Raw genomic sequence first — 17974 nt, 5'->3', positions numbered from 1 at the left:
TTTCAGATCCCTTGATGATGGAGTGCTTATCCTTGCGAGATGGAGTCCGGTTTGCTTGTCTTCGAGGATTCCCGCATGTGATCATGGAAGTCGATTGTTTGGAGCTAGTGAAGCTCTGGCAATCTCGCCACAATGTTCGTTCTATTGTGGCTCCTTTACTTCTAGAAATAGGAGAGCTATGTAACACTTTTAGTTCGTTTGATATTCAGCATGTAAATCGGTCAGTGAACCTCCCGGCGCATCTGTGTGCTAAGCATGCTTGCACACTAAATGTTACGGAGAGCTGGCTCGATGAAACTCCCAGCTTCTTGATGACCAGCCTGCTGGCTGACTGTCCCAAGAATGCGTATATTGAATAAAAGCTCTCTGATTTTCCCGCAAAAAAAAAGGCTCTGCCAGAATGAAAAGCGGCTCGAAGGGGCACTTCATGTCTGCCATCCTCAGCATTTCTCCTCTGATGATTAATTCAGTATGCATCTCAGACATGTCAATCATAGAAGATTCATGATTGGCATGACTATTTTTTTTTTTGAGAGAAACATAAGATGTTTATTGAATCTAGACCAGGTACCAGTCATGTACGGTGCTTAGCCGTCATGACTGTCACATCGAGTTCGGCTAGACGTTCCTGCAACAGCACTGCTCGGGGTGGACAGTGTGGTTGCAGCGGGAAAGATAAATAGGTCCTGTAGCTCCCCTCTCTTCGCACTCATACATGCACATCACCTTACTGCAGGGCTGATGCGCAGAATTGGCGCATGACCATATCCTAACTGCATGAATCAAAACAACTCAAGGTTACCACGTACCTCATAAGTTGATCAAACCGAAAATGCAGAGTAAAATCATGGAGAGATCTGTACGTGCATGGCAGTGTGACGGTGGCGAGGACGACATCATCATCGTGAGAACCAGGAAGAGGACAAGAACCGTGGGGTGTGCATTGCTACCGGCGAGCGCCATGGGCAGGAGAAAAGAGGAGGTAGCTTCAGTTTCCTTCGGTTGTCCTCGTGCTACTGTTCAGTATTGTGGCTGCCGATCTCTTTCCCCTGCAGTGGGTTTATATTAAGGTGCGACCCAATCTTGCAAGTCGAGCGATTGATTCTATAAGATTTATGATCTTAATGCTACATTTAAAATTAATGAAAGAAACCTTTATAAAAAAATCCATAATATATTTCATTTATGCATTTCCCTCCCAGATTGATGCTTTTATCACATTGTTAAGGGCACTCCCAGGATCTTAAGCTATATATCGTATACATTATATAAATTTTGTAGATCTTGCATTTCTCTGTAGGCATTTTATTAACCCAATTATACATGATCTTGCAATTGTGTGTTCCTCTCTCAGATTAATGTTTGCATTACAATGATAAGACCATATGGCATCTTCTCAAACCTAAGATCGTGTATCATCTTGATAGATCGTAAGAATAGAAATGATACTAGTGGCTCTTGTTAAATCAAAGATCAGATAATATATTGATAAATGCAAAACAATAAATGCGAGAGGCTCTTGTTAAATCCAAGATCATGTAGTAGTATCTTGATCATTGTAAGAAAGTAAATGCTAGAGGCCCCTCAAAATAAATGAAAGAGCAGCCTGATCGCTTGTGCATTGTTTGGTAACAATTTCCTCACCGGAGACTTGCAGATGCATATTCGTAGGGAACATGCATAAGCCTTATAACTTCGAAAAACTCTTATGGAGCTTTTAGTCTTATTTCGTTTTCTTCTTGATATATTGATTTACTTTACTTTTTTATGTAAGATTCTAAAAGAATGAGTAACATGGAATGTGTAATATTCATTTGACATGTTGTGTGTCACTACTTCCCTTACCAAATGCAAGGCGTATTTTTACTATCCAAATTCAAGCTTTGATAAATATGACATGACATTATTTTGACACAAATTTGATACCGTTCAAATATTCAACTAAAATTTCTTATTATTTTGATTTCATAACAGTTTTGAGTGTGTAAAAAAATCATCTAACAACCTTCCATACCAGTTGAAGGAAACCCCCAAAATATGGGTCTTAGGGCATCTCCAGCCGCGCCCCCAGGAAGGCCTCCCCAGACGTTTTTTTCGCGCCGGCGCCGAAAAAACGGCCCAGTCGCGCCCCCAGGAGCCCGATTTTCGCCGGCTTGGGCCGAAAACAGCGCCGGCGGACCCAACCCGAACCCGGCGCGCTGGGGGGCGCCCGGGGGCACCGGGCGAACTGTTTTGGCGCGAAAAAGCCGTGGGCCCGCCACGTCATTGACACGGCTCTCTTCTCGGCCCTTCGTCGTCCTCATCGCCTCGTTTCCCGCGGCGAATCAATGCCAAAGCTGCGCGCGCTGCCGCGCCGGTCATCCTGCGCCATTGATGCCTCACGGGCGGCGCAGTGAAGACCGGACGACGCGCGTCCCTCGCCCTCCATCGCCCACCACGCGTACACACGGTGGCACGCGCGTGGGTGGCGCCTCGGCCTATATATGATGACGCGCCCCGGCGCACTCGGCGACTCACACACTCTCCCGCCGTCGTCGTTCCTCCCTCTCCTCTCCTCTCTTTCGCCGTCTCCAGTTCGCACCCATGGCCGAGCGCTTCCCAGGCGACGGCGCGGCGGCGAACGGCTTCGGCCCCCGCCATCTTCATGAAGACGAGGCTCGCCTCCTTTACGAGGCCGAGTACCCGGTCCCGCCGGACATGCGGGTGCCCGGGACGTGGAGGATCAGCGCGGGCGGCGTGCCGGTGCCCCCGGTACCCACCGGCACGGCGCGGCGTGTGGAGATCGCACGCATCCGCTCGAACCTGCTGCGTGCGGTGAGGGAGGGGCCACGGTACGTCCCCGACAGCCCGCTCTGGGAGCCGTACTTCTGCCGCCGTCACGCTCAGCAGCTCGAGGCCACCAACGGCGTCGTGCCCTCCGGCAGGCTCAACGCCGCCGGCCGGCGTCGGTGGTGGGGCGTGCCCGGGCGCACGTTGGAGGCCGTCCTCGAGTACATCGAGGGCGGCAACACGCCGCGCCTCGAATACCCCGATCCCCTTCCTTCTCTCGCCGCTGGGGAAGTTCCTGGACCCCGAGGCGCATGGAGACCGGGGGGTCCTCCTCCTCGTCCGGTGGCTCGCCCTGCCTCCGCCCCGTCAAGCGGGAGCCCCAGGGTGCGCCGGTCAGCGCGCGCACCCGCAGTTCCGGCGTCCGCATCGGCGCCAACGCCCCGCCACCCACCGGACGCTTCGTCCTCGTCGAGCCCAAGCCGGAGCCCGGCCTTCCCGCGGAGTACGAGGAGATAGCCCGGCGCGGCTTCTCCGACGAGGCCGCCATGCGGTGGGCGCGGGAGGACTACCTCCGCGACGAGACGGTCCGGCAGCGCCGGGCCCTGGAGGAAATCGCCGCCGCCCGCAAGCGTGGGCGCGAGGACGTGCACGGTGTCGTGGTCCTCGACAGCGACAACGACGACGACGCCGCCGCCCCCGGACCGTTCAACCCGCCGCGCCAACCGGGGGAGGGATGCAGCAGGGATGGCGGAGGCGTAGGCGGGGGCGGGGCCGGAGACGACGACGACGACGATGACGACGACGACGGCGGTGACTACACGCGGTTCTACAGCCTCCTCGGCATGTAGAACCGCGTGGGCGGGCGGCGAGGGAGACGGCGGGGGTAGCCCGCGGTAGTTTTTTTCTTTTTGTAAAATATGTTTAAGTTTGAACGAACTCGCCGATGTTTGCGTTAAATTTGAGTCGTTTTGCGTCGTATCTGACTTTTTTGGACTAACCGTGGGCGCCGCGACTGGGGGGCATCACGCCCCCAGTGCGCGGTTTAGCGCCGGTGCGTCCCCAGGGGGCGATTTTTTGCCCCTCCTGGGGGGCCAACGGCTGGAGATGCCCTTAGTCTCGTGTTGCTAGCGCCTTGAAGAACACGACACTATCTGACAACCCTGCTGCAAAACCTAAATGAATGTGCTTTGGATAATTGTTAGATTCTTTGAGGCATCTCTTAAGTTACTAAGCTCCCTATAAATGAAGCCTCCAGGTACATCGAGATAGTTTTTTCATTCGTAGTCCCACATGCCGGGGAGTGCATTCGTTGTGGGTTGCACCTATTCGCATTTTAACCTGGCGCTCCTACACTACACAAATTTTTAATCTATGAACATTTCTGAACAGGGAACTTTTTTGAAATTTTGGAACATTTTCTAAATGCTTTAACATTTTTAAATTTGCAAACATATTTTGAAATTCAAAAACATTTCTAAATTTGTGAACATTTTTTAAATTCATGGACACCTTTTTCAAGTTCATAAAAATTAAATTAAAGAACATTTTATATTTATTACAATGTTTTAAAATTCGTGAACAATTTATTTTTGGAATATTTTTTAAATATTCTCTCTACTTTGGTCTCGTGGATGGGTTGAGGCCCAATAGGGCGACTGGCAGGCAACCGAAGCAAGCGTCTTGGGTGTGTGTGTGTGTGTGTGTGTGTGTGTGTGTGTGTGTGTGTGTGTGTGTGTGTGTGTGTTTGGTCGTCATTCGACGTGTCGCATAAAAAGAGTACCTCCCTCTGTTGTGGGTTATTTCACTACCATTAGAGGGGCAAACTAGGTTCTTGCTTGTGAGGGGTCAGCGCCACAGCTTGTTGGTTCTATGCCGAGTGGTGTATTCCTCAAGCGGTGGGTTTGAAATGGAAGACTAGCGACGTGTTACCAGCTTACCTCTGGGGGAGAGCTAGAACGGAAAGACCAGGAGCTGGAGATCAAAGCCAACATGAGCACTTGTCGGAGCTGTTGTAGCTTGGTCTTGTAGTTGTAGATCTAACCTTAAGGTTGGGACGCGACTAGGTTGAGAGATTGGAGTCATTTTGGGACAAAAACCAGAGCAAGAAGACTGATTTTGCGAGGCGGTGGCACGAGTGAATTGGGTTTTGTGTGTGGGGTGGTGCATCATACATAGGCCTAAGAGCATCTACAGCCGGGCATCCCGAACCATCTCCAAACGCCCGGACGAACGGCTCGGTCACTGATCGGTAGTAAACAAAGACCCAAACGGGTGCCTTAAACAGTCCTCAAATGTCCGGGCTGCCCGGCGCCCCTCATTTTCAGCCAAAATACGGGGCGGGTATGGGGTGGCCCGGGCGCATCCACCATGTCGGCTTGGCCCAGCCTAGCCCACGCGTGCCCCACAGATATCCCCATCCGGAAAACCCTAGACCGTAGTCAATCCAAACTCCATTTCAGTCCCCTCTCCGTCCACTCCACTTCCGATCATCTCCGAGCCCATTTGTGTTGGGGAACGTAGTAATTTTTTTAAAAAAATCCTACGCACACGCAAGATCATGGTGATGGCATAGCAACGAGAGGGGAGAGTGTTGTCCACGTACCCTCGTAGACCGTAAGCGGAAGCGTTATGACAACGCGGTTGATGTAGTCGTACGTCTTCACGATCCGACCGATCCAAGTACCGAACGTACGGCACCTCCGAGTTCAGCACACGTTCAGCTCGATGACGATCCCCGGACTCCGATCCAGCAAAGTGTCGGGGATGAGTTCCGTCAGCACGACGGCGTGGTGACGATGATGATGCTCTACCGGCGCAGGGCTTCGCCTAAACTCCGCGACGATATGACCGAGGTGGAATATGGTGGAGGGGGCACCGCACACGGCTAAGGAACGATCCGTAGATCAACTTGTGTGTCATGGGGTGCCCCCCTGCCCCCGTATATAAAGGAGCAAGGGAGGAGGAGGCGGCCGGCCAAGGGAGGGCGTGCCAGGGAGGAGTCCTACTCCCACCGGGAGTAGGACACCCTCCTTTCCTAGTCCAACTAGGATACCTTCCATGTAGTAGGAGTAGGAGAGAAGGAAAGGGAAGAGAGAAGGGAAGGAAGGAGGGGGTGCGGCCCCTCCCCCTAGTCCAATTCGGACTAGGCCTTGGGGGGCGCGCGGCCTGCCCTAGGCAGCCCCTCTCTCTTTCCTGTATGGCCCAATAAGGCCCAATACTTCTCCCGGCGAATTCCCGTAACTCTCCGGTACTCCGAAAAATACCCGAATCACTCGCAACCTTTCCGAAGTCCGAATATAGTCGTTCAATATATCGATCTTTACGTCTCGACCATTTCGAGACTCCTCGTTATGTCCCCGATCTCATCCGGGACTCCGAACTCCTTCGGTACATCAAAACTCATAAACTCATAATATAACTGTCATCGAAACCTTAAGCGTGCGGACCCTACGGGTTCGAGAACTATGTAGACATGACCTAGAACTATTCTTGGTCAATAACCAATAGCGGAACCTGGATGCTCATATTGGCTCCTACATATTCTACGAAGATCTTTATCGGTCAAACCGCATAACAACATACGTTGTTCCCTTTGTCATCGGTATGTTACTTGCCCGAGATTCGATCGTCAGTATCCAATACCTAGTTCAATCTCGTTACCGGCAAGTCTCTTTTCTCGTTACATAATGCATCATCCCGCAACTAACTCATTAGTCACATTGCTTGCAAGGCTTATAGTGATGTGCATTACCGAGAGGGCCCAGAGATACCTCTCCTACAATCGGAGTGACAAATCCTAATCTCGAAATACGCCAACTCAACATGTACCTTTGGAGACACCTGTAGTACTCCTTTATAATCACCCAGTTACGTTGTGACGTTTGGTAGCACCCAAAGTGTTCCTCCGGTAAACGGGAGTTGCATAATCTCATAGTTACAGGAACATGTATAAGTCATGAAGAAAGCAATAGCAACATACTAAACGATCAAGTGCTAGGCTAACGGAATGGGTCATGTCAATCACATCATTCTCCTAATGATGTGATCCCATTAATCAAATGACAACACATGTCTATGGTTAGGAAACATAACCATCTTTGATTAATGAGCTAGTCAAGTAGAGGCATACTAGTGACTATATGTTTGTCTATGTATTCACACATGTATCATGTTTCCGGTTAATACAATTCTAGCATGAATAATAAACATTTATCATGAAATAAGGAAATAAATAATAACTTTATTATTGCCTCTAGGGCATATTTCCTTCAGTCTCCCACTTGCACTAGAGTCAATAATCTAGTTCACATCAGCATGTGATTCAACACCAATATTCACATCTGTATGTGATTAATACCCATAGTTCACATCGTCATGTGATCAACACCCAAAGGGTTTTACTAGAGTCAATAATCTATTTCACATCGCTATGTGATTAACACCCAAAAGAGTACTAAGGTATGATCATGTTTTGCTCATGAGAGAAGCTTAGTCAACGGGTCTGTCATATTCAGAGCCGTATGTATTTTGCAAATATTCTATGTCCACAATGCTCTGCACGGAGCTACTCTAGATAATTGCTCCCACTTTCAATATGTATCCAGATTGAGACTTAGAGTCATCTGGATTGGTGTAAAAGCTTGCATCGTTGTAACTTTTACGACGGGCTCTTTTATCACCTCCATAATCGAGAAACATCTCTTTAGTCCTCACTAAGGATATTCTTGACCCATGTCCAGTGATCTACTATTAGATCAAAATTGTATTCCTTTGCCAAACACAGAGCAAGGTATACAATAGGTCTGGTTCACAACATAGCATACTTTATAGAACCTATGACTGAGGCATATGGAATGACTTTTCATTCTCTTTCTATTTTCTGCAATGGTCGGGTCTTGAGTCTTACTCAACTTCACACCTTGTAACACAGGCAAGAACTCCTTCTTTGACTGTTCCATTTTGAACTATTTCAAAAAAATTATCAAGGTATGTACTCATTGAAAAAACTTATCAAGCGTCTTGATCTATCTATATAGATCTTGATGCTCAATGTGTAAGCAGCTTCAATGAGGTCTTGCTTTGAAAAACTCTTATTCAAGTATCCTTTCATGCTATCCAGAATTTCTATATAATTTCCAATCAACAATATGTCATCCACATATAACATTAGAAATGCTACAGAGCTCCCACTCACTTTCTTATAAATACAGGCTTCACCACCAGTCTGTATAAAACTATATGCTTGCACCAGTCCATAGATGAATCGCTGGAGTTTGTACATTTTGTTAGCACCTTTAGGATTGACAAAACCTTCTAGTTGCATCATATACAACTCTTCTTTAAGAAAACCATTAAGGAATGTAGTTTCGACATCCATTTGCCAGATTTCATAAAACGTGGCAATTGCTAACATGATTCGGACAGATTTAAGCATCGCTACATTTGAGAAAATCTCATTGTAGTCAACACCTTGAACTTGTCGAAAACCTTTTTTGCGACAAGTCGAGCTTTGTACATAGTAACACTACTATTAGCGTCTGTCTTCCTCTTGAAGATCCATTTATATAATATGGCTTGCCGATCATCGGGCAACTCCACCAAAGTCCTCACTTTGTTCTCATACATGGATCCCATCTCAGATTTCATGGTCTCAAGCCATTTCGCGGAATCTGGGCTCATCATCGCTTCCTCATAGTTCGTAGGTTCATCATGGTCTAGTAACATGACTTCCAGAACAGGTACCACTCTGGTGTGGACCGTACTCTGGAAGACCTACGAGGTTCTGTAGTAACTTGATCTGAAGTTTCATGATCATCATCATTAGCTTCCTCACTAATTGGTGTAGGAATCACTGGAACTGATTTCAGTGATGAACTATTTTCCAATTCTGGAGAAGGTACAGTTACCTCATCAAGTTCTACTTTCCTCCCACTCACTTCTTTCGAGAGAAACTCCTTCTCTAGAAAGGATCCATTCTTAGCAATGAATGTTTTGCCTTCGGATCTGTGATAGAAGGTGTACCCAACAGTTTCCTTTGGGTATTCTATGAAGACACACTTCTCCGATTTGGGTTCGAGCTTATCAGGTTGAAATTTTTCACATAAGCATCGCAGCCCCAAACTTTTAAGAAACGACAACTTTGGTTTTCTTGCCAAACCACAGTTCATAAGGCATCGTCTCAACGGATTTAGATGGTGCCTTTTTAACGTGAATGCAGCTTTCTCTAATGCATAACCCCAAAACGATAATGGTAAATCAATAAGAGACATCATAGATTGCACCATATCCAATAAAGTGCGGTTACGATGTTCGGACACACCATAACGTTGTGGTGTTCCAGGTGGCGTGAGCTGTGAAACTATTCCACATTATTTTAATTGAAGACCAAACTTGTAACTCAAATATTCGTCTCCGCAATCAGATCACAGAAACTTTATTTTCTTGTTACGATGATTTTTCCACTTCACTCTGAAATTCTTTGAACCTTTCAATTATTTCAGACTTATGTTTCATCAAGTAGATATACCCATATCTGCTCAAATCATCTTGTGAAGGTCAGAAAATAACGATACTTGTCACGAGCATCAACACTCATTGGATCGCATACATCGGTATGTATTATTTCCAATAAGTCAGTAGCTTGTTCCATTGTTCCGGAGAATGGAGTTTTAGTCATCTTGCCCAAAAGGCACGGTTCGCAAGCATCAAATGATTCATAACCAAGTGATTCCAAAAATCCATCTTTATGGAGTTTCTTCATGCGCTTTACACCGATATGACCCAAACGGCAGTGCCACAAACAAGTTGCACTATCATTATTAACTTTTCATATTTTGGCATCAATATTATGAATATGTGTATCACTATGATCGAGATCCAACAAACTATGTTCATTGGGTGTATGACCATCGAAGGTCTTATTCATGTAAACAGAACAACAATTATTCTCTGACTTTAAATGAATAACCGTATTGCAATAAACATGATCAAATCATATTCATGCTCAACGCAAACGCCAAATAACATTTATTTAGGTTTAACACTAATCCCGAAAGTATAGGGAGTGTGCGATGATGATCATATCAATCTTGGAACTACTTCCAACACTCATCGTCACTTCCCCTTCAATTAGTCTCTGTTTATTCTGTAACTCCTATTTCGAGTTACTAATCTTAGCAACCGAACAAGTATCAAATACTCAGGGGCTACTATAAACACTAGTAAGGCACACATCAATAACCTGTATATCAAATATACCCTTGTTCACTTTGCCATCCTTCTTATCCACCAAATATTCAGGGCATTTCCGCTTCCAGTGACCATTTCCTTTGCAGTGTAAGCACTCAGTTTCAGGCTTTGGTTCAGCTTTGGGCTTCTTCGTGGGAGTGACAACTTTCTTGTCATTCTACTTGAAGTTCCCCTTTCTTTCCCTTTGCCCTTCTCTTGAAACTAGTGATCTTGTCAACCATCAACACTTGATGCTCTTTCTTGATTTCTACTTTCGTCGATTTCAACATCATGAAGAGATCGGGAATCATTTTCGTCATCCCTTGCATACTATAGTTCATCACAAAGTTCTACTAACTTGGTGATGGTGACTAGAGAACTCTGTCAATCACTATCTTATCTGGAATATTAACTCCCACTTGATTCAAGCGATTGAAGTACCCAGACAATCTGAGCACATGCTCACTAGTTGAGCGATTCTCCTCCATCTTTTAGCTATAGAACTTGTTGGAGACATCATATCCCTCAACTCAGGTATTTTCTTAAAATATTAACTTCAACTCTTGGAACATCTCATATGGTCCATGACGTTCAAAACGTCTTTGAAGTCCCTGTTGGAAATATGCCCTAGAGGCAATAATAAATAAGTTATTATTATATTTCCTCGTTCATGATAATCGTTTATTATCCATGCTATAATTGTATTGATAGGAAACTCAGATACATGTGTGGATACATAGACAACACCATGTCCCTAGTAAGCCTCTAGTTGACTAGCTCGTTGATCAATAGATGGTTACGGTTTCCTGACCATGGACATTGGATGTCATTGATAACGGGATCACATCATTAGGAGAATGATGTGATGGACAAGACCCATTCCTAAGCCTAGCATAGAGATCGTGTAGTTCGTATGCTGAAGCTTTTCTAATGTCAAGTATTTTTTCCTTAGACCATGAGATTGTGCAACTCCCGGATACCGTAGGAATGCTTTGGGTGTACCAAACGTCACAACGTAACTGGGTGGCTACAAAGGTGCACTACAGGTATCTTCGAAAGTGTCTGTTGGGTTGGCACGAATCCAGACTGGGATTTGTCACTCCGTGTAAACGGAGAGGTATCTCTGGGCCCACTCGGTAGGACATCATCATAGTGTGCACAATGTGACCAAGGGGTTGATCACGGGATGATGTGTTACGGAACGAGTAAAGAGACTTGCCGGTAACGAGATTGAGCAAGGTATCGGTATACCGACGATCAAATCTCGGGCAAGTATAATACCGCTAGACAAAGGGAATTGTATACGGGATCGATTGAATCCTTGACATCGTGGTTCATCCGATGAGATCATCGTGGAACATGTGGGAACCAACATGGGTATCCAGATCCCGCTGTTAGTTATTGACCGGAGAACGTCTCGGTCATGTCTGCATGGTTCCCGAACCCGTAGGGTCTACACACTTAAGGTTCGATGACGCTAGGGTTATAAAGGAAGTTTGTATGTGGTTACTGAATGTTGTTCGGAGTCCCGGATGAGATCCCGGACGTCACGAGGAGTTCCGGAATGGTCCGGAGGTAAAGATTTATATATGGAAAGTCCTGTTTTGGTCACCGGAAAAGTTTCGGGTTTTATCGGTAACGTACCGGGACCACCGGGAGGGTCCGGGGGGTCCACCAAGTGGGGCCACCGGCCCCGGAGGGCTACATGGGCCAAGTGTGGGAGGGGACCAGCCCCGGGTGGGCTGGTGCGCCCCCCACAAGGGCCCAAGGCGCCTAGGGTTGGGGGAGGGGGCGCACCCACCTAACTTGGGGGGCAAGTTTCCCCTCTCCCCCCCTTTGGCCGCCCCCTCAGATGGGATCTGGGCTGGCCGCCGCCCCTAGGGTGGAACCCTAGGTGGAGGCGCAGCCCCCATCTCCCCCTATATATACTTGAGGGGTTTTGGGGCTGCCAACACATGAGTTTCACCCCTCCCTGGCACAGCCCTACCTCTCTCCCTCCTCCTCTCCCGCGGTGCTTGGCGAATCCCTGCAGGATTGCCACGCTCCTCCATCACCACCACGCCGTTGTGCTGCTGCTGGATGGAGTCTTCCTCAAACTCTCCCTCTCTCCTTGCTGGATCAAGGCATGGGAGACGTCACCGGGCTGTACGTGTGTTGAACGCGGAGGTGCCGTCCATTCGGCACTAGGATCTCTGGTGATTTGGATCACGACGAGTACGACTCCTTCAACCCCGTTCTCTTGAACGCTTCCGCTTAGCGATCTACAAGGGTATGTAGATGCACTCTCCTTCCCCTCGTTGCTGGTTTCTCCATAGATAGATCTTGGTGACACGTAGGAAAATTTTGAATTTCTGCTACGTTCCCCAACAGTGGCATCATGAGCTAGGTCTATTGCGTAGATTCTTTGCACGAGTAGAACACAAAGTAGTTGTGGGCGTTGATTTTGTTCAATATGCTTACCGTTACTAGTCCAATCTTGTTTCGACGATATTGTGGGATGAAGCGGCCCGGACCGACCTTACACGTACACTTACGTGAGACAGGTTCCACCGACTGACATGCACTTGGTGCATAAGGTGGCTAGCGGGTGCCAGTCTCTCCCACTTTAGTCGGAATGGATTCGATGAAAAGGGTCCTTATGAAGGGTAAATAGCAGTTGGCACATCACGTTGTGGTTTTGCGTAGGTAAGAAATGTTCTTGCTAGAAACCCATTAGCAGCCACGTAAAACATGCAAACAACAATTAGAGGACGTCTAACTTGTTTTTGCAGGGTATGCTATGTGATGTGATATGGCCAAGAAGAATGTGATGAATGATATGTGATGTATGAGATTGATCATGTTCTTGTAATAGGAATCACGACTTGCATGTCGATGAGTATGACAACCGGCAGGAGCCATATGAGTTGTCTTTATTTATTGTATGACCTGCGTGTCATTGAACAACGCCATGTAATTACTTTACTTTATTGCTAACCGGTAGCCATAGTAGTAGAAGTAATAAGTTGGCAAGACAACTTCATGAAGACACGATGATGGAGATCATGGTGTCATGCCGGTGATGATGATGATCATGGAGCCCCGAAGATAGAGATCAAAAAGGAGCAAAATGATATTGGCCATATCATGTCACTATTTGATTGCATGTGATGTTTATCATGTGTATGCATCTTATTTGCTTAGAACGACGGTAGTAAATAAGATGATCCCTTACAACAATTTCAAGAAGTGTTCTCCCCTAACTGTGCACCGTTGCTAAAGTTCGTCGCTTCTAAGCACCACGTGATGATCGGGTGTGATGGATTCTTACGTTCACATACAACGGGTGTAAGACAGATTTACACACGCGAAACACTTAGGGTTAACTTGACGAGCCTAGCATGTACAGACATGGCCTCGGAACACAGAGATCGAAAGGTCGAGCATGAGTCGTATAGTAGATACGATCAACATGAAGATGTTCACCGATGATGACTAGTCCGTCTCACGTGATGATCGGACACGGCCTAGTTGACTCGGATCATGTAATCACTTGGATGACTAGAGGGATGTCTATTTGAGTGGGAGTTCATAAGATGAACTTAATTATCCTGAACATAGTCAAAAAGTTCTTTGCAAATTATGCCGTAAGCTCGCGCTTTAGTTCCACTGTTTAGATATGTTCCTAGAGAAAATATAGTTGAAAGTTGACAGTAGCGATTATGCGGACAATAGAAAGCTTATGTCCTTAATGCACCGCTCAGTGTGCTGAACCCCAAACATCGTTTGTGGATGTTGCGAACATCGGACATACACATTTTTGATAACTACATGATAGTTCAGTTAAATGGTTTAGAGAAGAGGCACCAAAGACGTTTTTCGAAACATCGCGGAACATATGAGATGTTTCGAGGGCTGAAATTGGGATTTCAGGCTCGTGCCCACATCAAGAGGTATAAGACCTCCGACGATTTTCTTAACCTGCAAACTAAGGGAGAAAAGCTCAATCGTTGGGCTAGTGCTCAGATTGTCTGAGTGCAAAAATCACTTGAATCGAGTGGGAGTTGATCTTCCAGATGAGATAGTGATGTTTCTCCAAAGTCATTGCCACCAAGCTACTAGAGCTTCGTGATGAACTATAACATATCAAGGATATATGATGATCCTTGAGGTATTCGCGTTGTTTGACACCGCGAAAGTAGAAATCAAGAAGGAGCATCAATTGTTGATGGTTGTGAAACCACTAGTTTCAAGAAGGGCGAGGGCAAGAAGGGATACTTCATGAAACGGCAAATCAGCTACTGCTCTAGTGAAGAAACCCAAGGTTTAACCCAAACCCGATACTAAGTGCTTCTGTAATAAGGGGAACAACCACTGGAGCAGAATTACCCTAGATACTTGGTAGATGAGAAGGCTGGCAAGTTCGATAGAAGTATATTGGATATACATTATGTAAATGTGTACTTTACTAGTACTCCTAGTAGCACCAGGGTATTAAGATACTGGTTCGGTTGCTAAGTGTTAGTAACTCGAAATAAAAGCTACGAGATAAAAGGAGACTAGCTAAAGGTGAGCTGACAAATGTGTTGGAAGTGTTTCCAAGGTTGATGCGATCAAGCATCGCACGCTCCCTCTACCATCAAGATTAGTATTAAACCTGAACAATTGTCATTTGGTGTTTGCGTTGAGCATAGACATGATTGGATTATGTCTGTTGCAATACGGTTATTCATTTAAGGAGAATAATGGTTACTCTATTTATGTGAATAATGCCTTCAGTGGTCTTGCACCTAAAGGAATGGTTTATTGAATCTCGATCGTAGTGATACACATTTTCATGCCAAAAGATATAAGATAGTAATGATAGTACCACTTACTTGTGGCACTGCCATATAGGTCATATTGGTATAAAACGCATGAAGAAGCTCCATGTTGATGGATCTTTGGACTCACTCGTTTTGAAAAGTTTGAGACATGCGAACCATGTCTGTTGGTGTATAAGCATGAAGAAACTCCATGCAGATGAATCGTTTGGACTCACTTGATTTTGAATCACTTGAGATATGCAAATCATACCACATAGGCAAGATGACTGAAAAGCCTCGGTCTCAGTAAAATGGAACAAGATAGCAACTTGTTGGAAGCAACACATTTTGATGTGTGCAGTCCAATGAGTGTTGAGGCATGCAGTGAATATCTTTATGTTCTTACTTCACAAATGATTCGAGTAGATGTTGTATATTTACTTGATGAAACACAAGTCTAAATTATTGAATGGTTCAAGTAATTTCAGAGTGAAGTTTAAGATCTTCGTGAAAAGAGGATAGAATGTCTATGATATGATCATAGAGATGAATATCTGAGTTACGAGTTTTTGGCACACAATTAAGACATTGTGGAAATTGTTTCACAATTAATACCGCCTGGAACACCATAGTGTGATGGTGTGTCCGAACATCATAGTAGCACCCTATTGGATATGGTGCGTACCTTGATGTCTCTTATCGAATTACCACTATCGTTCATGGGTTAGGCATTAGAGACAACCGCACTCACTTTAATAGGGTACCACGTAATTCCGTTGAGACGACACCGTTTGGAGAAACCTAAGTTGTCGTTTCTTAAAAGTTTGGGGCCGCGACGCTTATGTGAAAAAGTTTCAGGTTGATAAGCTCGAACCCAAAGCGGATAAAATGCATCTTCATAGGACACCCAAAACAGTTGGGTATACCTCCTAATTCAGATCCGAAAGCAATAGGGATTGTTTCTTGAATCGGGTCCTTTCTCGAGAAAAGTTTGTCTCGAAAGAATTGAGTGGGAGGATGGTGGAGACTTGATGAGGTTATTGAACCGTCACTTCAACAAGTGTGTAGCAGGGCACATGAAGTTGTTCCTGTGGCACATACACCAATTGAAGTGGAAGCTTATGATAGTGATCATGAAGCTTCGGATCAAGTCACTACCAAACCTCGTAGGACGACAAGGACGCGTACTGCTTCGGAGTGGTACGGTGATCCTGTCTTGAAGGACATGTTACTAGACAACAATGAACCTACGAGCTATGGAGAAGCGATGGTGGGCCCATATTCCGACAAATGGTTAGAAGCCATGAAATCCGAGATAGGATCCAGGTATCATAACAAAGCATGGACTTTGGTGGACTTGCCCGATGATCGGCAAGCCATTGAGATAAATGGATCTTTAAGAAGAAGACGGACGTGGACGGTAATGTCACCGTCTATGAGGCTCGACTTGTGGCAAAGAGTTTTTCACAAGTTCAAGGAGTTGACTACGATGAGATTTTCTCATCCGTAGCGATGCTTAAGTCCGTCGGAATCATGTTAGCATTAGCTGCATTTATGAAATCTGGCAGACGGATGTCAAAACGAGTTTCCTTACCGGTTTTAGTAAGGAAAGGTTGTATGTGATACAATCAGAAAGGTTTTGTCGATCCTAAGGATGCTAAAAGGTATGCTGGCTCCAGCGATCCTTCTAAGGACTGGAGTAAGCATCTCAGAGTTGGAATGTACGCTTTGATAAGATGATCAAAGATTTTGGGTCTATACAAAGTTTATGAGAAACTTGTATTTCCAAAGAAGTGAGTGGGAGCACTGTAGAATTTCTGATGAGTATATGTTGTTGACATATTGTTGATCAGAAATGATGTAGAATTTCTGGAAGGCATATAGGGTTATTTGAAAGGTGTTTTTCAATAGAAAACCTGGATTAAGCTACTTGAACATTAAGCATCAAGATCTATGAGGATAGATCAAAAACGCTCAATAGTATTTTCAAATGAGCACATACCTTGACATGATCTTGAAGGTGTTCAAGATGGATCAGTCAAAGAAGGAGTTCTTCCCTGAGATGTAAGGTATGAAGTTAAGACTTAAAGCTTGACCACGGCAGAAAAGAGAGAAAGGACGAAGTTCGTCCCCTATGCTTTAGACGTAGGCTCTACAGTATGCTATGCTAAGTGCCGCACCGGTTGTGTGCCTTGCTACATATCTGGCAAGAGAGTACAAAGGTGATCAAGGAGTAGATCACCAGATAGCGGTCAAAATTGTCCTTGGAGTAATAAGGACATGTTTCTCGATTATGGAGGTGATAAAGAGTTCGGCGTAAAGGGTTACGTCGATGCAAGCTTTAACACCTATCCGAATGACTCTGAGTAGCAAACCGGATACGTATAGTGGAACAACCATTTGGAATAGCTCCAACTGGAGCGTGGAAGCAGCATTTACAATATGACATAGAGAATTGTGAAGTACATATGGATCTGAATGTTGCAGACCCGTTGACTAAAACCTCTCTTACAAGCAAAACATGATCAAACCCCAGAACTCATTGAGTCTTAATCATATGATGATGTGAACTAGTTTAATGAAACTAGTAAACTCTTTGGATGTTGGTCACATGGCGATGTGACCTGTGAGTGTTAATCACATGGTGATGTGAACTAGATTATTGACTCTAGTGCAAGTGGGAGACTGTTGGAAATATGCCCTAGAGGCAATAATAAATAAGTTATTATTATATTTCCTCGTTCATGATAATCGTTTATTATCCATGCTATAATTGTATTGATAGGAAACTCAGATACATGTGTGGATACATAGACAACACCATGTCCCTAGTAAGCCTCTAGTTGACTAGCTCGTTGATCAATAGATGGTTACGGTTTCCTGACCATGGACATTGGATGTCATTGATAACGGGATCACATCATTAGGAGAATGTTGTGATGGACAAGACCCAATCCTAAGCCTAGCATAGAGATCGTGTAGTTCGTATGCTGAAGCTTTTCTAATGTCAAGTATTTTTTCCTTAGACCATGAGATTGTGCAACTCCCGGATACTGTAGGAATGCTTTGGGTGTACCAAACATCACAACGTAACTGGGTGGCTACAAAGGTGCACTACAGGTATCTCCGAAAGTGTCTGTTGGGTTGGCATGAATCGAGACTGGGATTTGTCACTCCGTGTAAATGGAGAGGTA

At 45.4% G+C, this 17974-nt stretch overlaps 1 long non-coding RNA gene across 1 annotated transcript; it reads right to left on the bottom strand.

Annotated features, from left to right (window-relative positions):
* Positions 1-494: 494 nt before the first annotated feature.
* On the bottom strand, positions 495-1024 carry LOC123098450 (uncharacterized). The gene is made up of 2 exons (XR_006447783.1): positions 864-1024; positions 495-773 (listed from the first exon to the last, which is right to left on the bottom strand). It is a non-coding gene; the product is annotated as an uncharacterized lncRNA (long non-coding RNA).
* Between the last annotated feature and the right edge of the window lie 16950 nt (positions 1025-17974).

The sequence above is a fragment of the Triticum aestivum genome, chromosome 1B (genome assembly GCF_018294505.1).
Source record: "Triticum aestivum cultivar Chinese Spring chromosome 1B, IWGSC CS RefSeq v2.1, whole genome shotgun sequence".
Taxonomy (NCBI): domain Eukaryota; kingdom Viridiplantae; phylum Streptophyta; class Magnoliopsida; order Poales; family Poaceae; genus Triticum; species Triticum aestivum.
Note: the sequence above shows the minus strand (reverse complement) of the source record. Positions and strands in the feature narration are given on the sequence as shown.